This window comes from Monodon monoceros, unplaced genomic scaffold, assembly GCF_005190385.1.
Source record: "Monodon monoceros isolate NGI ecotype Baffin Bay Population unplaced genomic scaffold, NGI_Narwhal_1 Super_Scaffold_18, whole genome shotgun sequence".
Classification (NCBI taxonomy): domain Eukaryota; kingdom Metazoa; phylum Chordata; class Mammalia; order Artiodactyla; family Monodontidae; genus Monodon; species Monodon monoceros.
In genome coordinates, this window is record NW_021703774.1 from 148,790,029 (window position 1) to 148,812,415 (window position 22,387).

Genomic DNA, 22,387 nt, shown 5'->3' on the forward strand with positions numbered 1-22,387 from the left:
CTGGAAGGATCAGATAAGGCTATTATGGCAAAGCTTCCAATTGAGCCGGCCTCAAATGAGGGTGGGTAGGATCTGGATATGCAGCAGGGAAGGAGAACAGACACACCCAGAGAGCTTGTTACAGATCTTTCACAAGTACCAACTTATCTGAACTAGCCTCATTCAATGTCTAATATCCTAAAGAAAGTAAGCTCCAAAAGAGAAGGGACTTTCTCTGGTTTGTTTCCTAAACAAGTTTATCCTCTACCATCTAGACCACTACCTGGCAGGTAGAAGGTGTTCAATAAATATTTTAGAAGTTAATGAACCTGAAGTATAGTATCCCAGAACTCCAGAGACAAGGGTTCTGAAAGTTACCCACAAATATACATAAATGAGTGTTAGTGTTATCAATATACATCGACATAAAGTGCTTTAGATTATAGGTGATCTCATAAAAACCAGTCAGTGTAATCACAATCAAAGACTTGACTTGGAGAGATGCCATTTCAAAGCGTTAATTTATTCAGGCAACTGAAGCCGAATGAACTCAACTCCCTTGAAGCTACCTAAAATGACCATAGCAATTATAATTCCCTCAAAGACAGCTACATGACAGAATATCTCATTTAACACACATTGTCTCCCCTGTGGAAGAGAGAAGCAACTCAAAAGATAAACTAAGGAAGACAATATCATCCCTGTCCATTCTTTTCCGTGTACAGGCTCTGATCTCTCAGAGCCCGGTGATTTGCCAGAGAATGTTGTTTAAAAAAGAATCAAGGAAAAAAATAAGAATGCGAACCAAATAAACCTTTCCATTCGCCGGCCTGAAGAGGTACCAGAAGCCTCCAAATCTGTACTCTACTCAAAATGGAACAGACTATGGAGCAGACTAGAAGTATCCAATATACTCTCCCTTATGTTATGGCACAATCACCCAAATATCCAAACTGCTGCCCTGTTCATTCTGGATACTATCCAGGGACAGACACATATAATCCACCACACTCTGTAAATCCCAGGGGAAAAGGCAGTGACTGCAATAAACTCCCAAGCTACCTTGCATTAATAAATACCACCCATTCTGTTATAAAACATGTTCCTTCGGACATAATGGATACTATAAGTTCCGGCCAGTGTGAACATGATAACACAGTACAAGCATCTCTAAAGGCTGCCAGGGTTCGTGAATACTTACCAATCTGAAAAGCTTAATAATACAGCTTCATGGATTTTGGTTCCTTCTTTTCCATCTTTTACTTGTACTTTAAGCTTTCAATGCTAAACAAGCTATGGTTCTGCTGTTTAACTTAAGCAGAATGAGAAAAGACAAAACAGCTATCATTATAGCTAATCTCATTCCACCACTAATCAAATATAGGAAAACAGTTCCTAGTTTTTTGTTTTTGGTGGGGGTGGAGTGAAATTTGAGATGTTATGGGAAAGAATGTCTAGAATTGAAGGACCAAAAGTCTTATTCTTTATGTATGCATATTCGTTCTTTAGGTGGTCATGTCCACTCCAAAGCTGTCAACTACCATTATCGCGTTACTATCCAGTCCACTTGCTGAGTGATACCACCACAACCACCTATAGACTAACAACTCCCAGAGCAGTGTATCCAGCTCAGGCCATCCTTCTGGGATTCAGAATTCCACCTAGACATCTCTACCTGGATGTCCCAAAGGACATCTGAAATGTCCAAAACAGAACTCATCATTTTCCCTAGCACTGCTCCCCCAGACTCACTGTCTCAGTAATCCAGCACTACCAGCAATCAAGATAGTAACCTGGAAACTGTTAAGCAGTACAGTATAGTGGTTAAGATTGCTGTTCTTGGGGCTTCCCTGGTGGCGCAGTGGTTGAGAGTCCGCCTGCCGATGCAGGGGACACGGTTCGTGCCCCGGACTGGGGGAATCCCACATGCCGCGGAGCGGCTGGGCCCGTGAGCCACAGCTGCTGGGCCTGCGTGTCCGGAGCCTGTGCTCCGCAACGGGAGAGGCCACAACAGTGAGAGGCCCGCGTACCGCAAAAAAAAAAAAAAAAAAAAGAGTGTTCTTTAAAGAAGTCAGAGAGACTGGGAGTTTGAATAGTGGTACTCACTGGCTCTGTGTCTCAGTGTTACCAAACTTTCTCAACCTCAGCTTCCTTATTTGTAAAACAGGGACAACAACAATATAAAATCCAAAGGGCTATAGTGAGAATAAATGAGGAAATACATGTGGAAGTGACTGGCTCGCTCAGTCCTGAAAAATGGTTAGGATTCCATAAACATTAACTAAATGATCTCCTTACTAATCTCATCAGTCATCAAAATCCATAGGCTCTATCTTGCATATCAAAAATAGATGCCCCTGTCTTCATCCTGATTGATAAAAATTTGGTCATCATGACTTTGCCTAGATTACTGCAATAACCTCTTCACTAGTCTCCTCTAATTCCAGTTACAAACCCTCTTTATCCATTCTCATTATTATCACAGTGATTCAGAGTAAAGTCCAAGCAAAGGTTTCCATAATCTGGCCCTGCTTTATTTCCTACTACTCTGCCAGTTTTATCTCCTGCCACACCTTTCCTCAACATTCTACAGCAACCCAGAACTACCTGCATTTTCCAGAAAAAGTTATGCTTTCTCTCACTTTTGAGCCTTTACAGTGCTATCCACTCTGCTTGGTTGCTTTCCCTTCCCAACCTGTTCCTTTTCTCATAACTCCTACTGCCTTTTTCAGATTCAGCTAAGGTGTCACCTCCTCTAGGAAGCTTTTCCAGTTTGGTATGTTTTCCCTTCTCAATCTGCCCCCTCTCCAGAATTCCTACTGTCCATTCAGTCTCAGCCAAGGTATGACCTCCCCAAGAAGCATTTCCAATATGTGCTCCCACATATCATTGTGTACTCATCTCTACCACACTTTAACACACTGGTTTAAAATCATTTAATAGTCAACAGGCAATCAGTCACCCTACAAAAGAGACCATGTCTTGCCTTTGTAATTCCAGTACTATAAACATGGTAGGCACTATAAATACAATAGGTTAATAAAGGTCCTTGGGAAAAATAAATACATAAGTGCCTTTACCCCCTCTCCCCTCAACGCAAGTCTGGTTATCTCCTCTCTGTGTCAAATCTGGGGAGAAGTGTGTGTGTAGGGGGGGGTTCCTTTCTTTAAAAAAAAAAACACATTTTTTTTTGCCTGTTTGTAGGCTCTAGCAAACATTCCCATCTTTCAAATAAACGCTGCCTTCTTGGGCAGAAATTAAATTGATATAGAGATCTTCAAACCAAGTGCCATAAGGCAGATAACCTTGTTTATTAGATGATATAATATTAATTAAAAACAGAACTCCCTTAGAGTTGTAGGTGCTTTATATCATCAAACTGCTGCTTCTTTTGAGACTTAAAATAATTCTGTGACATATATTATAAAGATACTGATCCCCATCTTTAGAATGAAGAAACTGACAGAAGTTAAAAAGCCTGCTAGGTATCAAACAACCGGTGGGAGAGAACCTAGCCTTGAGCACAAATTTTCTGAGGCTCTTTTAAGCAATTAAGTGACTAACAGGTTCATCACAGCATGCAGCCCCAGCTGTTTGCTAAGCACAGCACTGTGGGTTCAAGGTCTCTTTATGGTGTCTTTAGGCACATTATTAGCAGCTTTCAATTCCTCTGCTCTCAGTTTCCTCTATGGAGGCCAATATTTTTTCACATTCAGTAGACGACACATGTTTGGAAAGCAAATATTTAAAATAAGGTTTTTCCCAAGAATACAGAATTGCCAGAGCAGAAAACTATAGCTCTGCCTAATCTTGCTCCCTGCCATTTCTGACTGACAGTAGCCAAGAACTATATGTAAGCCTCTGTAAATGAAGGTACAGATTCCCAACTATTTAAGCATTCATCATAAAAGCTTCAGAAGGAGAGGCAGTCCTAATTACCCAAGTCTAAATAAAACTTGGATTCAGGAGACCAAGGTTTAAGTCCCAATTCTGCCACGTATTAACTGTGTAAGTTTAGGATAGTCATTTAATGGACCCTCACCTAGCACACAGAGATGTAAGGATCAAAGGAGTTGGTTTTATAGATGAGTAGTTACTTTGGGAGCCTTAAAATGCAGTTCAAATGTAAAATGTTATTGCTGCATACCATGTAATAGAATACAGGCTCCAGAAACATGGCAATTTATCCATTCTCCCCACCCCTGCTCCCCCAGCTGCCCCCACCCCCAAAATCTGCAGCACCTAGAACAACCTGGCACACAGAAGACACTCATAACATGAAAGTCCTTAGCACTGTGACAGCTACTGAAGAAACAGAAGACCCGCGGTCTCTGCCCTCTAGAAGCTTTCATTCTTATTGGGAAGGGCAACGCAAATGAAATACCAATGGACTAAATACTGAAGACTATATTTTTTAAAGTTCTGTTAGAGATTAACTAATTTCATTTGGATTGGGAAAAGTTAAAGTTACCAGCTAATGCAGTGGAGCTTTTTCTTTGCAGAATGTTGTATGGTCCTGAATTATATAGTATAAATGACTACATGCTTGGAGAAGAAATCAATGAGGACTAAAGGTAGTCTCAGGAGGTTTCAGGAGGGAAGTGGGGCATTTTGACAGAAAAAGTAAAAGAAAAAAGGGAAGACATTCCACAGCAATCAAAAGCAAAGAGAGAACAAGAAGGCTATGTACAGAAAGTGTGAGAAGGTGAGCCCACATAGTCTCATGGGAAATAAGCAAGCTGGGCTAGGTTATGGAGGGCACTGAAACCTGGGCAGTATTTGAATTTGATGTTGTGATAAATGTGAAGCCATTCAAGGGTTTTGAGAGAAGGAATAATATGATGAAAGCAAAATTTTTACAAGTACTGTCTGATAGCATGGGTTTTGGAGAAAAAAAAGGGAAGATATTAGGGTCTAGGTTAGGTTGAAAGCTGTTCAACTAGCTGCAAAACAAAAAAGTGGTACTGTAGGGCTTCCCTGGTGGCGCAGTGGTTGAGAGTCCGCCTGCCGATGCAGGGGACGCGGGTTCGTGCCCTGGTCCGGGAAGATCCCACATGCCGTGGAGCGGCTGGGCCCGTGAGCCATGGCCGCTGAGCCTGCGCATCCGGAGCCTGTGCTCCGCAGAGGGAGAGGCCGCAACGGTGAGAGGTCCGCGTACCGCAAAAAAAAAAAAAAAAAAAAAAAAGTGGTACTGTAAAAAATATTTTTGCTATCGCAAAGGAAAATAATAATCACTTTTAGGCCGCTAAGTGACCAGCACCTGAATTAACAGTAAAATAGTTTCTCTACCCTGAGGGAGTCTAGCAGGAGCAACAAGGCTACCTTCCACTGAATCACTGGCTCTCAGGATGAGGAGGGAGTCTAGAAAGCACCATCTGATGACAGAACAGACCTTTCAACATTCTCAGCAATTAGTCAGGTAGCCTCTATTCAAACACCTTCAGTGTGGAGAACCCAAGACTTCTGGAGGCAGCCCATTCCATTCACATAGCTCAAAGTATTTAAAAGTTCTTCCTTATATGGAGGCAAAACCAGTCTCCCTGCAACTTCCACCCACTGATCTTGGTTCTGCCCTTGGAGGTCACACAAAACAACTAAGCATTAAACACAGAACAAGTATTAACTGTGTGGTACTGACTACTGAGTTACAGTAGCATTCAGAGAAGGGAGTCAAAGATGACTCCAGAGTTGCAAATCCAGGGGAGTAAGACAATGATGACACTATAGGAAAAAACAGGTTTCTGGCATGTTCTAGCTAAGGCAAGAAGATGAGGTCAGTTTTGGATACACAGTTTGAACAGAAGATGAAGCTTCCAAGTGGGAATGTCCAGTAAATAGTTAGAAATGAGCTTGGGGAAGAATCAAGGCGAGAGATCAATGTTTACAAAGTCATCAGCAAGGAAACGTCATAAAGTCATGAGACTGCATAGGCTTTTGGAGGAATATCATGCAGAGCGAAAAGAAACCAGGAGCTTGATTCTCCAGCAATTTCTTTTGTGGTCTGAAACCAAGCAAAATCAGAAATGGTCAGTGATTCCTGCCAAAGCTGCTTCATATTCTCATCATTCTAACAATTCAAGCAACCCAATTCCTTCTGCCTGTCATTCAGAAGTAAATGGAACCAGGTTACTCCTGCAGTTCTTGCCTCTTCTCACCAGGCAATTAAGGCAGTGGAATGAATTTCGACTCATAAGAAGTTGCTATGCTTAAAATGTTTTCTACTTTGTCAGGTAGTTGTTCCTCTAAGTCATACCCTTAAGTAAAATCGAAAAGAAAGCAACTACACAAGTCACCCTGTATGCTATGGTAGCCCAACTGATCTGCTTCAAAATGCTTCTGTTGGCCTTTGCTTTGTAATTCTGTTCCCTAGATGTTATCCTAAGAAAATAATACTAACGGGAAAACTGATAGGCATGAAGATGTTCAATGCTGTGTTAGCTTAGACTTCTAATTACAGGGGAAGAGCTAAATGCACTGTGGAAAAAGACCTGAAAAAGAACACAAAATTTACAGTATTTGTCACATTCGAGTGATGGGGTTTTAGACAATTTCCCCATTTTCCAAATTTTTTTTAACGTAGTAATATAATTTCTTTATAATAGAAGACAACAAAACAAAACAGCTCCACTTGGATATCTCTCCTAAGCTACCACTAAACTATAAGGCATTAGTTAGTTCTGCTCCTAACAATATAGAAATTCTCATCACTAGACTCTAACATGCTACAGAGCAAAACCTACACATGCTAATAGGATACTTACAAGTTGGCTGATTTAACCCAGAAACCAAAGAACAGACACCACTTTGCCCCAGTAAGATGCCATCTAAATCTAACCCAAATCAGGAGCCACTGTTCTTCCCCAAGCATTTGGTTTCTCTGATGAAACCAATGACATTTAGTGCCTGAGTCACTGCCACCTGAGGTTTAGATTAAAACAGAAAGAAAGGCCTGTCTCCTGCAGAGGGAAAGAATTCTACCCAATATCAGCACTTGTCTCCTGACCATTAAACATGGTCCTCCATCTAAAATTCCAGGAGTGAGTAAAGCTAGTAATAGTGTACAAGCTGAAGTCAGACTTGAGAACTAGCTGTTTCAATGCTCTGGGGCAAATAGATAACTTTGTGTGGTCAAGGGCTCCCCTCTCTCTCACATTCAAGGAATATTACGAAGACTAACACCATAAAAGCATTCAGCAGGCATCTTTTATATTGTATAAGGAAAAACTGCATTGGTTGATTTCAACTGGTAGTTGCTGTAAACAGAACAGCATTTCCCATTCTCATGCATAAAGATAGATTCAAGGATGCCATTTGTCCCTAACCATGATTCAGCTACAGCTAGAGATACAAAAAGATCTGTGACTGCAAGTCTATAATTAACTTACGTGTAGGAATTTTAATGACCTCTGGAGGGAAAAAAAATAAAAAACAAAACAAAAAAGCAAGCTCACTTCTTCCATTAAACATTTCAACTATAACTACTTTCCACTAGAATAGAAAAATTTGATACAACAGGTCTGGTAATACAAGGCAAACAAAGCTGCACTGTAGCTGAGGAGTATTTTTAGAGTTGATGGTTTTTATTAGGTTTACATGATGGTATATCAAGAACAAATAGTTTCATGGTGAATGCTAGAGCTGCATTAATTTAAGGTTGATGAAACTACAGTTGACCCTTGAACAACACGGGGATACGGGCGGGCACTGGCCCTCAGTGCAGTGGGAAATCCTCCAATAACTTTACAGCCAGCCCTCCATATCTGCCCGTACAAGTGGACCTGCGCAGTTCAAATGCATGTTGTTCAAGGGTCAACTGTATAACAATTTTATCAGTCAAAATAAATCTTGAGTAACAACATCATAAACTACATCCAATGTAAAATAAATGATAATCCCTATCCACTAAACCAAGCTGTCTAAATGCAGGCAAAGAAAACAGGAATTTATATAGCCCCAGTATAGGGGAAATATAAATCTGCTGACTTGCACTGTCAACTAACACCAACCTCATTTCTAGTGAGTGCCTAAACAATGGCCTTTCTCTATTAAGATCACATCCTCTGAGGGAAAAAAACACAAAAAGGCAAGTTCTTCAAGGCCCACCCAGAAATTCCTTGAATGAACAATAGTTCTTGATGCCTCAGTGAAACCCATGATTTATTCCTTGCAAGGTACCCAGCGTTTATCATGTGCCATACACTGGGCTAACCACGGCCATGGAGCCTGCCCTCAGAGAACTGAGCTGGAGAGATAAGACACCGCACAATCAGAGCTATGATACTTTCTCATGCATTGTTCTCAATCAGGGGCAATTTTGTCCTCCAGGAGACATTTGGCAGTGTCTGAAAACATTTTTGGTTGTCACAGTTGAGGGAGTGCCCCTGGCATCTAATGGGTAGAGGCCAGGGATACTGCTGAAATCCTACAATGCACAGGACAACCCCATGAAATGAAGAATCACCTGGCCCAAAATGTCAGTTATGCTGAGGCTGAGAAACCCTGTTCTAATGTAATAATGAGCAAAAGGTAGTGCAAGAGGTACAAATAAAATGGCTGATGTAATAGTTTAGGACTTTCTAAATTAGAATGTCACTCTGTACCACCCAACGAAAACTAAGATGAGGGTCTGACTGTGGAGAACTCTGTAAATTGGGCAATAGAGTTTAGACTTGATTCTTTGGGAAAATGAAGCCAGTGAAGGGTTAACAAGATGAAAATGGTTCTTTTTAAAAGAGTAGTCTGGGGCTTCCCTGGTGGCGCACTGGTTGAGAGTGTGCCTGCCGATGCAGGGGACATGGGTTCGTGCCCCGGTCCGGGAAGATCCCACATGCCGCGGAGCGGCTGGGCCCGTGGGCCATGGCCGCCGAGCCTGCGCGTCCGGAGCCTGTGCTCCACAACGGGAGAGGCCACAACAGTGAGAGGCCCGCGTACCGCAAAAAAAAAAAAAAGAGTAGTCTGGTTATGGTAGAGAAGCTGAAGTATAGATATGAAAGCCAGTTTAGTAGAAAGTAAAGAAAGAAACTGATGAGGACAAGTCAAAGGAATAATCACTAGGACTGGCTAAGATATAGCTTGAGGATCCTCAGATTTCAAATCTCAGGATTAAATTTCAAACCAGAGGGTTCAACTTTCAATGACACTGCATTTGCTTGTTTAAGTAAAATGAATCTTTGACTCACCATACTTCACAGAAAACTGAAAGGAGGAAGTCACTTTTTAAAGGCTCAGTCCATAGTTAAAAAAATAACTGCAACTAAACAAAGGTATATATAAGCAAGAAAAGGGGTGAAAAAAAATTCATCCTTCAGGTTGGAAACAAAACATTTTACAAACTAAACAGCTAACCTCCTCAAGGCAAAAATACACTCACTGAATCTTAACAATACCACCACTTTTGGTTTGCATGACAGGTTGTACTTGACAAAGTACTTTCACAGTTACCATTTTATTTAAACTCCTCTGAAACATAAATTATGTCCATCTGATTGATGAAGTATTTCTGGGGAAGAAAAAGGGGGGGAAATTCCAACAGAAATTTCTTTATACTGGACAGCAGCAAGTCAAACAATTAGCAAAATGCCAACCACAGAATAAATCCAAATGCATTCATACAAGGCATCAAAAGCCCTTCACAACCTGGCAGCACCTACCTTTTTTTCTGGTCTTATCTCCTCCTACAAACCCCAGGCTCCAGTACTTCCCTGAACAATATAAACCCTCTCCTGCCTCCACACCTTTCTCTTGCTCTTTCTTCTAGTTGAGATACCTTATTAGACATCTTTGCTTAGATGTGCTGCAAACACCTCAAACTAAATATGTCCAAAATTCATTTCCTTTCCATGTCACCTCTCCAACTTGACCCTCCTCTCACAGTACCTATATTGGTGAATGGTGCTACCCAGTTCCCTAAACCAGAAAACCAGACAATCATCCTAGGCTACTGCTATTTTTTCATTTCCATAAACAATCAGCCTTCAACTCTACGGATTCCATCTTTTTAATATTGCTCAAATTCGATCCCTCCTCTCCTTCCCATTCTCATTGTCTTCATGGTTCAAGCCATGTTCAAGCTTCCAAACACTGGTCTACTTCTTCATTATGTTCCTTCCCCCTTGACAGGCTGAACTAAAACATCAATCTGACCACATCATTTTCCTACATAAGAGCCTGCAAAGCCTCCCCACAGCTTTCAGGGTAAGCTCCAAATTCCTTAGCATAGTTTACAAGGGCCTTCATATGTGATCCACCCCCACCCACTTCCTCCACTTCTCTGAGCATTACTGGAATTCCAGTCATGGTCTTTCACATGTCCAGATTCCATGTCCTTGCACTGGACCCTTTGGCTGGAAATCCCTTTTCCAGATTCACCATACGGCTAAACAAATCCTGCAGGACTTAGCCTCCCACTTCCTCCCTAAAGCCTGGAAAGCTGGCTCAGGTATTCCTCCTCTCAAGAGCCCTGTGCTCACACACTATGACACTGTAAGCCACCCCTGATTTACTTGTCTGCCTCCTCCTCCACTCCATAAGAACTACTTTATTCTTAGTCACCAGGGCTAGATGCCTCATTTAATATGTGCCTCACACATATCAAGGGCTCAATAAATGGCTGGTGAATGATTGATGTGCTGGGCTGCCCCGGTTTTCACTTGAACAGGGAACCCTATAAAGAGCTTCAACTGACAGTTCTGATGCTAACTTCTGCCTTAAGTTTCTCATGCTCTCTTCATTGAGTTCTTCATGCTTCGAAACTCATCTTAAACCCTGCTTCTGCAGAATGGATTTTCCTGAGCCCCTCATTACATACTGCCAAAGCACCTTGTTCTTCTTTCCTAACACTCATCACATTTATAATTATTTGTTAAATTCCCTGCCAACACTGTCAGCTCCGTGAGGGCAGGGTCTACCTTGTTTTGTTTCTGCCTTCCCTGGATGTGGCAGAGTGCCTAACAAAGAATAAACACAATTTGTTACACTGAATTTAATCCTGTGAGGTGAGCAGAGATCTCCACTTAAAAGATGACAAAAATGAGGCTCAAACAAGTTAAACAAAGCGCCTATGGCTACCGATGCTTGGCAGTGGGACCAGCCCAAACAAAACTGAGCCAACTGGTTTCACGTCCAGAAGTATGCAACACCTTCAACAAAGTTAACTTGGCTTTTCAGGATCAGAGCTATAGACTAGGAGACAGGGGAGGCTCTCTGATTGCAAACACAAAAACCCGATCCTCTCTTTTTAAAAAAACTGCCCAGGTGTGCCAAACAGGCTGCATTTTTAAAAAGTTCCACGCAGCGAGTAGCCTTTAACCTGCAACTGCCCGCGAGACGATACCTACTGGAAGACCACCCCAAGGTAGAGAGAGGTTCCTGGGAAATGAACGGGGGAAGGATATGGGGCTGGTAATCTAAGGAGCTGAGGTCTAGACTCCGACTGTTTCCGTCGCTTGCTGTAAGATCTTGGACCAGCCTCCTCTCTCCGGGGATCAATTTACCCATCCAAGCAATGGGGGCGAGACCAGGGATAGAGAAGATTCTAAGGTCTCGGAGGTTCCCTTCAGTCAGGGCACCTTAGGAATCAGGCCTCCGCTGAAGCTGATGGCCAGAACCGCGAAGTCCAGCGGAAGGGGCCTCCCCAGGAGAGCCGGGCTCAGTTGGTCACCGCGGCCCCACCTCAAGAGACCGCGCCCAGGATCCCGGGTCGGCCTGAGGGTCCCGGCGCCGGCCGCCTCAGGGGGGCTCACCGCATGCACCTAGGCCAGAAGGGTCATTAACAACGCCAGGGGCCAGTGGGCCGCGGAGGGGACCATAGTCCCTACCCCGCCGCGCACACTCACCTCAGAGATGTGCCTCACCTCGGGACTGCGATCAGCCGCTCTCCACTTCCGGCAAGAACCGCCCAGCAATCTTCGCGCGACCCACTTCCGTGCCCTCACTGGGCGCGGCACCCCCACCGGAAATGAACCGCCGGCCGAAACGCCGGCCCAGAGGAGGGACCGGGGAAGAAGTCTGGCAGCTCCGCTCTTGACTCCGCCCCCTACTCGCCACGCCGGGGAGAGAGAATCCCCACTAGCCTGGGAAAAGAGTCCCGCCCCCAAGGCGGGAGCGACGGGGGGCGTGCCTAAGGCTAGCCACGCCCTTCTATCAACCGCAGCTGCCGGAATCGCCCGGACCAATGAAGGGCCGAAATTACTGGCTAAGCTCCACCCCCGGAGAAGGAGGACAGATGAGTGGTTAATTCTCCTGTCAGTTTGGCCTCATTGGCAAAGGCCGGTTCCTTTTCACAGTAGTCGGGAAGGCGTTCAACCCTTCAGTCCCTAATAGGGTCAAGCCGGAGGATTCTCTGAGGGCGGGAGTCACGGGCGGCCGTCTACTCTTCGAGGGGGATCAACGCTAAGCTCCGCCTCCCTCTGGGCGTTCAAACCTCAGTTTCCCCGTTTGTGACGTGGGGAGGCTACTGCTCTGGACAGTGTTTCGGGAGGACCTGCGGAGGCTGGGTGTGGGGAAGGGTCGGCGGGGGGGTCGGCGGGGGCGCTCGGGCCCAACCCCGCGTTTCTGGGCATGCCAGTCGCCGCCCCGCTAGCTCTGCCCCGGGCTGGGAAGGTGGAAGCTCGCCCCACTTCCTGTTTGTTCGGTGCGCTCTGTGACCATAGATGGTCAGGTCTGGGGCCGCGCGGAAGCCTCCGTCTGGCGGTGTGGGAGTCCTTCCTCTCCGCGCGCAGGGTGTTGTCCCCGAGAATAAGATGAGCGGGGGGGGGGGGGGGAAGAAAAAGATGAGCGGAATTAGAAGGTATCCAGCTCCACTCGGCTAAAACCCGGCTTATGAGGCACCTTGCCCGGGCTGGGCGTGGCCAGCTGCCTGCCACTCAGACCGGGGGAGGTTCTGCACGGTGGCCGCGGCGCGCGGGGAAGACTTCTCTTCGGTGCTTCTTGGGTCTGGGGATCAGAGCTTTGTTCCCTCAAGGCTCACACTTTCCAACCAGTGATTATCCTCCTACAAAGATTTTATTTACAGAAAAAAGTGGCAAGTTCCCACCCCTTCAGTTGAACGGCTGTGACGGCTGCAAGCTTCAAGTTGAATGCAAGCGTTATATGCCAGAGTCACTCATTCAACAAATACAATTCTTACAATAACAGCTACCATTTACTGCGCGCTGAGTACATGCCAGGCCTGTGCTGAGTGCTTCAAGCGCATTTTCACTTTAATTCTAACGAACTCTCTGCGGTAGGTACCATTACGGCCTACAGTTCTAAAATGAGGTCGCTGAATTACTTGCCATGTTCATAAAGTGTCGGAATTTTGAAGGGGACACATCTATCTAACTAAATCCCAGAACTTAACCCCTATGATAGACCGAACTGGAATCATTTGCTGCAATTTGGAGGCAGCGATGCCCCTGGTGGGGAGACATCCTGGGTTCCAGTCATGGCTTAGGCGCTTACCAGGGGTCAGACTTGGGTCAGGTTACCTGACTTCTCTGAACGTGGGCCTCTTCTCAATTTTATGACTCCCAGAATATTTACAAGAAAATGACCACATGACAAAATATGGAACAAAAACTGCAGTACCTTTTAAATATTTACATTTAACAAAAACACTGTCTCTCACACATGCACACCAACTCGATTCAGACATAAAATTGAAAGGTTATATTTGAGTGATTCATGTGTGTGTAACCTAGGGCAAATAGCCTCCCTGGCCCTTAGCATAATCAGCTCTACACTTAGCCCTTCTAAATCTCTTTCCAGATTAGAGACAGGAAATAACCAAAACCATACATGCATCCTAGAGGAAGGGGAGAGAAAATGGGAAAGAGGAAGGAGAAGGAAGAAAATAAGGAAGAAAGTTTCCCCATGCATAAATTGGGGATAGTAATTCATGGGGTTGTAATGAGAAATAGAAGCAATGTTCACAATGCCTGCCCTTCAGGAACTTCTAATCTTTTAAGAAGTCTGAACACAGGTACTTGTAACTCCAATGGGAGGCAGTTTAAGAACAGTATCTGTGACTTTTTTTTAAAATAAATTTATTTTATTTATTTTATTTTTGGCTGTATTGGGTCTTCATTGCTGCCCGCGGGCTTTCTCTAGTTGCAGCAAGCAGGTGCTACTCTTTGTTGCGATGCGCGGGCTTCTCATTGCGGTGGCTTCTCTTGCGCAGTACGGGCTCTAGGCACGCGGGCTTCAGCAGTTGCAGCACGCGGGCTCAGTAGTTGTGGCTCACGGGCTCTAGAGTGCAGGCTCAGTAGTTGTGGCGCATGGGCTTAGTTGCTCCGTGGCATGTGGGATCTTCCCAGACCAGGGCTTGAACCCGTGTCCCCTGCATTGGCAGGCAGATTCTTAACCACTGCGCCACCAGGGAAGTCCATGACTTTTATTTATTCATTTATTTATACATGGAAAAAAAAGTACTGAGTTCATCTGTGCTAAGCACGATGCTACTTTGTACCAGGCACAAATAGGAGTACAGCAGTAGACAAGTCAGACCGTGTCACTGCCCTCGTGGACCTTCCACAGTCTATTGTAGAAACCAGTATCACCATCTGGGGAGGTCATCAGTAGATGTGCTGACTACTGGCTTCCAGTTTTTTCCTCCTCACTGATCTTGCCCAGTGCCCAGTCAGTACTCAGTGCCTCATCCATGGTGGGCTCTCATCAGGCTCATGTTCATGAGCCCCTTGAATTCAGAACAGTCATATCCTGGGCTGAGATGGATGGGTGGAACATTGCAGGGCAAATGTGAGTAAACAGTAGTGGAGATGGGAATCTGTGTCTAGATGAGGTGAGAGGTTCCTGTAGGAGAGGAATAGGAGATAAGGCTGGAAAAAAAAAGAGGTTGAGCAAGCTGTGCCAGGCAGGAGAGGTGAAACCCTAGTGTGAAAGTGAGAGGGAGCTGGTCAGATCGCATTTTAGAAATACAATTCTAGCTGTGGTGTAGAGCATGGGCTTGAGTGAGTAAAAAAAGAGGCAGGGAGACCTGTCAGAAAACAGATGCAAAGATGTAGTGATGTCTGAATCAAAGCTATGGTATCGGGGATGCAGCAAAGGGGACAATGCAGGAGATAGCATTCTTATAAAGGGGCTAGGGAGGAGGAGGAAGACCGATGGAAACGGGATGATTTGAATATGAACCTTCAGACTAGATCTAACTCCCCAGGGATACACTCCCATTGAATATTACTTTTCCTTCTTGGCAGATATCACAATCTTAATTAAATAATTATTTGTGCAATTATTTTTTTTTTTGCGGTACACAGGCCTCTCACTGTTGTGGCCTCTCCAGTTGCGGAGCACAGGTTCCGGACGCGCAGGCTCAGCGGCCATGGCTCACGTGCCTAGCCGCTCCGCAGCATGTGGGATCTTCCCGGACCGGGGCACGAACCTGTGTCCCCTGCATCGGCAGGCGGACTCTCAACAACTGCACCACCAGGGAAGCCCTTGTGCTATTATTTTTTATCTTCTTTCTCTCTAAGTACCTTGAAGTTAGAGTCCTTGCCTCTCTAGCACAAAAATCTATCTCAATGGATGGTTATGGAAAGTTGTGACTAAGTGAAAAGGGTGGGAAGGGCCTGGGTGGCTCTGAGACTTGGAGATGGGTGAATGGGAGATGGGCGGAAGACTGGATTTTGGGGTTTTCAGCCTCAGACCTTGGGGAGAGAAAGGGAGAAAAGAGTGCAGTTAATCATTTTTCAAACGAGAATTGTCAGCAGAGAGTTGATTGATTCTCACACATGCCCCCTCTTCATGTATTTTGCCTGGATTTCAGCAAAATTCTAAACCTGCAGAATCGCATTGTCTCTGAGGGTGCCACCCAAGATTCTTCCTTATCGCTCAGAGTTTCAGGCACAGAAGTCTGGTGGTTCATCTGGAGTGTTTCCCAGCCTGGCTCAGAGGAGCGCCTGCATCTGTGCTGCCTGGCCCAGAGCCTCTCTGCATTTGGGCAGATCCTGTATCCCCCTGCCAGAAGGGGCTGATGACAGACAACGATCTATGTGAGCCCATCTTTCTTCTCCTCCTAGGATAGAGTCCCTGGCTCCAGCCTGAGTTAAGGTCTCAGGTCCAAAAATTACAAGTAGGCAAAAGAGATATTGGCAATATAATAATGTAGTGGTTAAGATCTGGCTTTGGCATCACTCTGACCTGAACCTGAACCCCAGCTCTTCCACTTAATGTATGATCTTGGTCAAGTCAGTTAGCCTTAGAAAAAGATATTAAAATCCATCTTGAGGGACTTCCCTGGTGGCACAGTGGTTAAGAATCCGCCTGCCAATGCAGGGGACATGGGTTCAAGCCCTGGTCTGGGAAGATCCCACATGCTGCAGAGCAACCAAGCCCATGCGCCACAACTACTGAAGCCCATGCACCTAGAGCCCGTGCTCCGCAGCAAGAGAAGCCACCACAATGAGCAGCCTACGCACTGCAATGAAGAGCAGCCCCTGCTCGCCACAACTAGAGAAAGCCCACGCGCAGCAACGAAGACCCAATGCAGCCAAAAAATAAATAATAAATAATTTTTTTAAAAATCCACCTTGAATGGTTGAGATGACAATTAGGAGAGAAAATTTATAAAACATTTGGCTCACAGTAAATATGCAATGAGTAGTAACAATTATTATTCAATACAGAAAGTCTATTGTCTGTGTCCCTAGTGAAGGCCACCAGGAAGCAAAATAAGGTCTGAAGGGTCAACACACTGGATGGTGCCACCAGAGGCACTGCCACTACTGCCCTATCACCAAAAATATCTACTTCTTTTTTTTAATTAATTAATTTATTTTTGGCTGTGTGGGTCTTCGTTGCTGCACACAGACTTTCTCTAATTGCAGTGAGTGGGGGCTACTCTTTGTTTCGGTGCGCGGGCTTCTCATTGCAGTGGCTTCTCTTGTTGTGGAGCATGGGCTGTAGGTGCGCGGGCTTCAGTAGTTGTGGCACATGGGCTCAGTAGTTGTGGCTCGTGGGCTCCAGAGCACAGGCTCAGTAGTTGTGGCACACGGGCTTAGTTGCTCTGCAGCATGTGGGATCTTCCCGGACCAGGGTTTGAACCCGTGTCCCCTGCATTGGCAGGTGGATTCGTAACCACTGTGCCACCAGGGAAGTCCTTATCTGCTTCTTTATATCTCTAACTTTTTTTTTTTTTTGGCCACTCAGCTTGTGGGGTCTTAGTTCCCCAACCAGAGATTGAACCCAGGCCCTCGGCAATGAAAGCGCCTAGTCCTAACCACTGGACCAGGGAATTCCCTTTATATCACTAACTGTTTTTGTTTTTTTTTTTGACTGCGTTGGGTCTTCATTGCTGCGCTCAGGCTTTGTCTAGTTGCGGTAAGCGGGGGCTACTCTTTGTTGCAGTGCCCAGGCTTCTCGTTGTGGTGCTGAGTTGACATGACACGAAACATTCCTGTAACTGATCACAAGGCTTTAGTTGATAGTTGTGACTTCACATATCCACTACCCATTCCATATTCTCTTTGTCTTCAACCAACACCTAGGTTCATCAGGGCCATAGTGATGGGAAAAGAAAGAGGGCATGAAGGAAGCATGCTACTGTCTTAAAGTTCCTGACCCAGAAGTGGCATGTATCACTTCCACTTATACTTCATTAACTAGAACTGAATCACATAACTTAGTTGGGGCTATAACTGATTTTCTATAGGTCACCCAAACCTTTTTTCTTGAGGGATTGAAGACCTTGGTGGTCCTGCCTGTATAATATTTCCGTTGCACTAAGCATGGCAGAACTAGGAGGTGCCCTAGGTATCCTCTGGATTATATCATAATCCTACCTCCCTCTATTGCATAGTGACAATTCTCTTTTGCCTTAATAATGGCTCATTCACCTAACCAACCATCATAATCAGAGGTGTGCAGGTAAACTTTAACCATATGCCCTCCGTGGGTAAAATACCGGATTTGTAGCATTTGCCGATTTCTGTATTGTAAATGCTCCCACCATGGCCAACTTTAAGCTACCAATGTTATATTACTGAAGAAAAATGCACTGTGGTATGTGGAATAGTGGCCCTCCAAAGATGTCCACGTCCTAATCCTTGGAACCTGTGCATGTGGTACCTTACATGGCAGAAGGGATTTTGAAGATGTGATTAAATTAAGGATCTTCAGATGGAGAGATTATCCTGGATTATCCAGGTAGGCCAAATACAATCACATGGAACCTTATAAGAGAAAGAAGGAAGCAGGATAATCAATCAGAAAAAGAGATGTGACAATGAAAGCAGAAGTCCTAGTGATATGACCAAGGAATGTAGGTGGCCTCTAGGGGCTGGAAAAAGCAAGAAACAGATTTTCTCCTAGAGCCTCTTGAAGGAACACAGCTGGGCTGACACCTTGATTTCAGCCCTGTAAGCTGCATTTTGGATTTCTGATCTCCAGATATGTAAATAATAAATTTGTTTCTTTTGAGTTTTTTTTTTAATTTTTGAATTTTACTTTATTTTTTATACAGCAGAATCTTATTAGTTATCTGCTTTATATGTATTAGTGTATATATGTCAATCCCAATCTCCCAATTCATACCACCACCACCACCACCCACCACTTTCCCCCCTTGGTGTCCATACGTTTGCTCTCTACATCTGGGTCTCTATTTCTGCTCTGCAAACCGGTTCATCTGTATCATTTTTCTAGGTTCCACGTATATGCGTTAATATATGATATTTGTTTTTCTCTTTCTGACTGATTTCACTCTGTATGACAGTCTCTAGATCCATCCACATCTCTACAAATGACCCAGTTTCATTCCTTTTTATGGCTGAGTAATATTCCATTGTATATATGTACCACATCTTTATCCATTCGTCTGTCAATGGGCATTTAGGTTGCTTCCATGACCTGGCTATCGTAAATAGTGCTGCAATGAACATTGGGGTGCATGTGTCTTTTTGAATTATGGTTTTATCTGGGTATATGCCCAGTAGTGGAATTGCTGGGTAATATGGTAATTCTATTTTTAGTTTTTTAAGGAACCTCCATACTGTTCTCCATAGTGGCTGTATCAATTTACATTCCCACCAACAGTGCAAGAGTGTTCCCTTTTCTCCACACCCTCTCCAGTATTTCTTGTTTGTAGATTTTCTGATGATGCCCATTCTAACTGGCGTGAGGCAATACCTCATTGTAGTTAATTTTTTTAATTAATTAATTAATTAATTTTTATTTTTGGCTGTGTTGGGTCTTTGTTATTGTGTGCGACTTTTCTCTGGTTGTGGCGAGCAGGGGTTACTCTTTGTTGAGGTGCATGGGCTTCTCATTGCAGTGGCTTCTCTTGTTGTGGAGCATGGGCTCTAGGCACGTGGGCTTCAGTAGTTGTGGCACACAGTCTCAGTAGTTGTGGCACATGAGCTCTAGAGCACAGGCTCAGTAGTTATGGCGCACAGGCTTAGTTGCTCCGCAGCACGTGGGATTATTCCCGGGCCAGAGCTTGAACCCGTGTCCCCTGCAATGGCAGGCAGATTCTTAACCACTGTGCCACCAAGGAAGCCCTGGCAGACAGATTCTTAACCACTGAGCCACCAGGGAAGCCCTTCACTGTAGTTTTGATTTGCATTTCTCTAGTAATTAGTGATGTTGAACAGCTTTTCATGTGCTTCTTGGCCATCTCTACCTCTTCTTTGGAGAAATGTCTGTTTAGGTCTTCTGCCCATTTTTTGATTGGGTTGTTTGTTTTTTTAATATTCAGATGCATGAGCTGTTTATATATTTTGAAGATTAATTCTTTGTGTGTTGATTCCTTTGCAAATATTTTCTCCCATTCTGAGGGTTGTCTTTTCATCTTGTTTGTAGTTTCCTTTGCTTTGCAAAAGCTTTTAAGTTTCATTAGGTCCCATTTATTTACTTTTGTTTTTATTTCCATTACTCTAGGAGGTGGATCAAAAAAAAATCTTGCTGTGATTTATGTCAAAGAGTGTTCTTCCTGTGTTTTCCTCTAAGAGTTTTATCGTGTCCAGTCTTACATTTAGGTCTCTAATCCATTTTGAGTTTATTTTTGTGTATGGTGTTAGGAAGTGTTCTAATTTCATTCTTTTAAATGCAGCTGTCCAGTTTTCCCAGCACCGCTTACTGAAGAGACTGTCTTTTCTCCATTGTATATCCTTGCCTCCTTTGTCATAGATTAGTTGACCATAGGTGCGTGGGTTTATCTCTGGGCTTTCTGTCCTGTTCCATTGATCTATATTTCTGGTTTTGTGCCAGTACCATATTGTCTTGATTACTGTAGCTTTCTAGTATAGTCTGAAGTCAGGGAGCCTGATTCCTCCAGCTCCGTTTTTTTCCCTCAAGACTGCTTTGGCTATTCGGCGTCTTTTGTGTCTCCATACAAATTTTAAGATTTTTTGTTCTAGTTCTGTAAAAAAAAAATGTCACTGGTAATTTGATAGAGATTGCATTGAATCTGTAGATTGCTTTGGGTAGTATAGTCATTTTCACAATATTGATTCTTCCAATCCAAGAACATGGTATATCTCTCCATCTGTTTGTGTCATCTTTGATTTCTTTCATCAGTGTCTTATAGTTTTCTGAGTACAGGTCTTTTACCTCTTTAGGTAGGTTTATTCCTAGGTATTTTATTCTTTTTGTTGCGATGGTTAAAGGGATTGTTTCCTTAATTTCTCTGATCTTTCATTGTTAGTATATAGGAATGCAAGAGATTTCTGTGCATTAATTCTGTATCCTGCAACTTTACCAAATTCATTGATTATCTCTAGTAGTTTCCTGGTGGCATCTTTAGGATTCTCTCTATATAGTATCATGTCATCTGCAAACAGTGACAGTTTTACTTCTTCTTTTCCAATTTGTATTCCTTTTACTTCTCTGATTGCTGTGGCTAAGACTTCCAAAACTATGTTGAATAATAGTGGCGAGAGTGGACATCCTTGTCTTGTTCCTGATCTTAGAGGAAATGCTTTCAGTTTTTCACCATGGAGAATGATGTTTGCTGTGGGTTTGCTGTATATGACCTTTATTATGTTGAGGTAGGTTCCCTCTATGCCCAATTTCTGGAGAGTTTTATCATAAATGGGTGTTGAATTTTGTCAAAAGCTTTTTTTGAATCTATTGAGATGATCATATGGTTTTTATTCTTCAGTTTGTTAATATGGTGTTTCACATTGATTGATTTGCATATATTGAAGAGTCCTTGCATCTCTGGGATAAATCCCACTTGATCATGGTGTATGATCCTTTTAATGTGTTGTTGGATTCTGTTTGCTAGTATTTTGTTGAGGATTTTTGCATCTATATTCGTCAGTGATATTGGTCTGTAATTTCCTTTTTTTGTAGTATCTTTGTCTGGTTTTGGTATCAGGGTGATGGTGGCCTCATAGAATGAGTTTGGGGGTGTTCCTTCCTCTGCAATTTTTTGGAAGAGTTTGAGAAGGATGGGTGTTAGCTCTTCTCTAAATGTTTGATAGAATTCACCTGTGAAGCCATCTGGTCCTGGACTTTTGTTTGTTGGAAGATTTTTAATCATAGTTTCAATTTCAGCGCTTGTGATTGGTCTGTTCATATTTTCTATCTCTTCCTGGTTCAGTCTTTGAAGGTTAAACCTTTCAAAGAATTCGTCCATTTCTTCCAGGTTGTCCATTTTATTGGCATAGCGTTGCTTGTAGTAGTCTCTTATGATGCTTTGTATTTCTGCGGTTTCCATTGTAACTTCTCCTTTTTTATTTCTAATTTTACTGATTTGAGTCCTCTACCTTTCTTTCTTGATGAGTCTGGCTAAAGGTTTATCAATTTTGTTTATGTTCTCAAAGAACCAACTTTTAGTTTTATTGATCTTTGCTGTTGTTTTCTTTGTTTCTATTTCATTTATTTCTGCTCAGATTTTTATGATTTCTTTACTTCTACTAACTTTGGGTTTTGTTTGTTATTCTTTCTCTAGTTCCTTTAGGTATAAGGTTAGATTGTTTATTTGACATTTTTCTTGTTTCTTGAGGTAGGCTTGTATTGCTATAAACTTCCCTCATGAAAATGCTTTTGCTGCATCCCATAGGCTTTGGATAGTTGTGTTTTCGTTGCAATTTGTCTCTAGGTATTTTTTGATTTCCTCTTTGATTTCTTCAGTGATCTCTTGGTTATTTAGTAACGTATTGTTTAGCCTCCATGTGTTTGTGTTTTTTACGTTTTTTCCCCCTGTAATTGATTTCTAATGTCATAGCATTGTGGTTGGAAAAGATGCTTGACATGATTTCAATTTTCTTAAATTTACCACGGCTTGATTTGTGACCCAAGATGTGATCTATCCTGGAGAATGTTCCATGTGCACTTGAGAAGAAAGTGTAATCTGCTGTTTTGGGCTGGAATGTCCTATGACTATCAATTAAATCTATCTGGTCTATTGTGTCATTTAAAGCTCGTGTTTCTTTATTAATTTTCTGTCTGGATGATCTGTCCATCGGTG

The 22,387-nt window shown here is 43.4% G+C and overlaps 1 protein-coding gene across 6 annotated transcripts in view; it reads right to left on the reverse strand.

Moving 5' to 3' along the window:
- Positions 1-11,921, reverse strand: part of CAP1 (cyclase associated actin cytoskeleton regulatory protein 1) — a 25,352-nt gene extending 13,431 nt beyond the window's left edge. The window contains exon 1 of one of the 6 annotated variants that reach the window (XM_029227883.1): positions 11,814-11,893. The gene's annotated coding sequence lies outside the window, so the exon portion shown is untranslated. Of the gene's footprint in view, positions 1-11,813 lie in introns of all 6 variants that reach the window. The other 5 variants (XM_029227882.1, XM_029227885.1, XM_029227888.1 and 2 more) reach the window with 5 other exon arrangements.
- Positions 11,922-22,387: the final 10,466 nt, after the last annotated feature.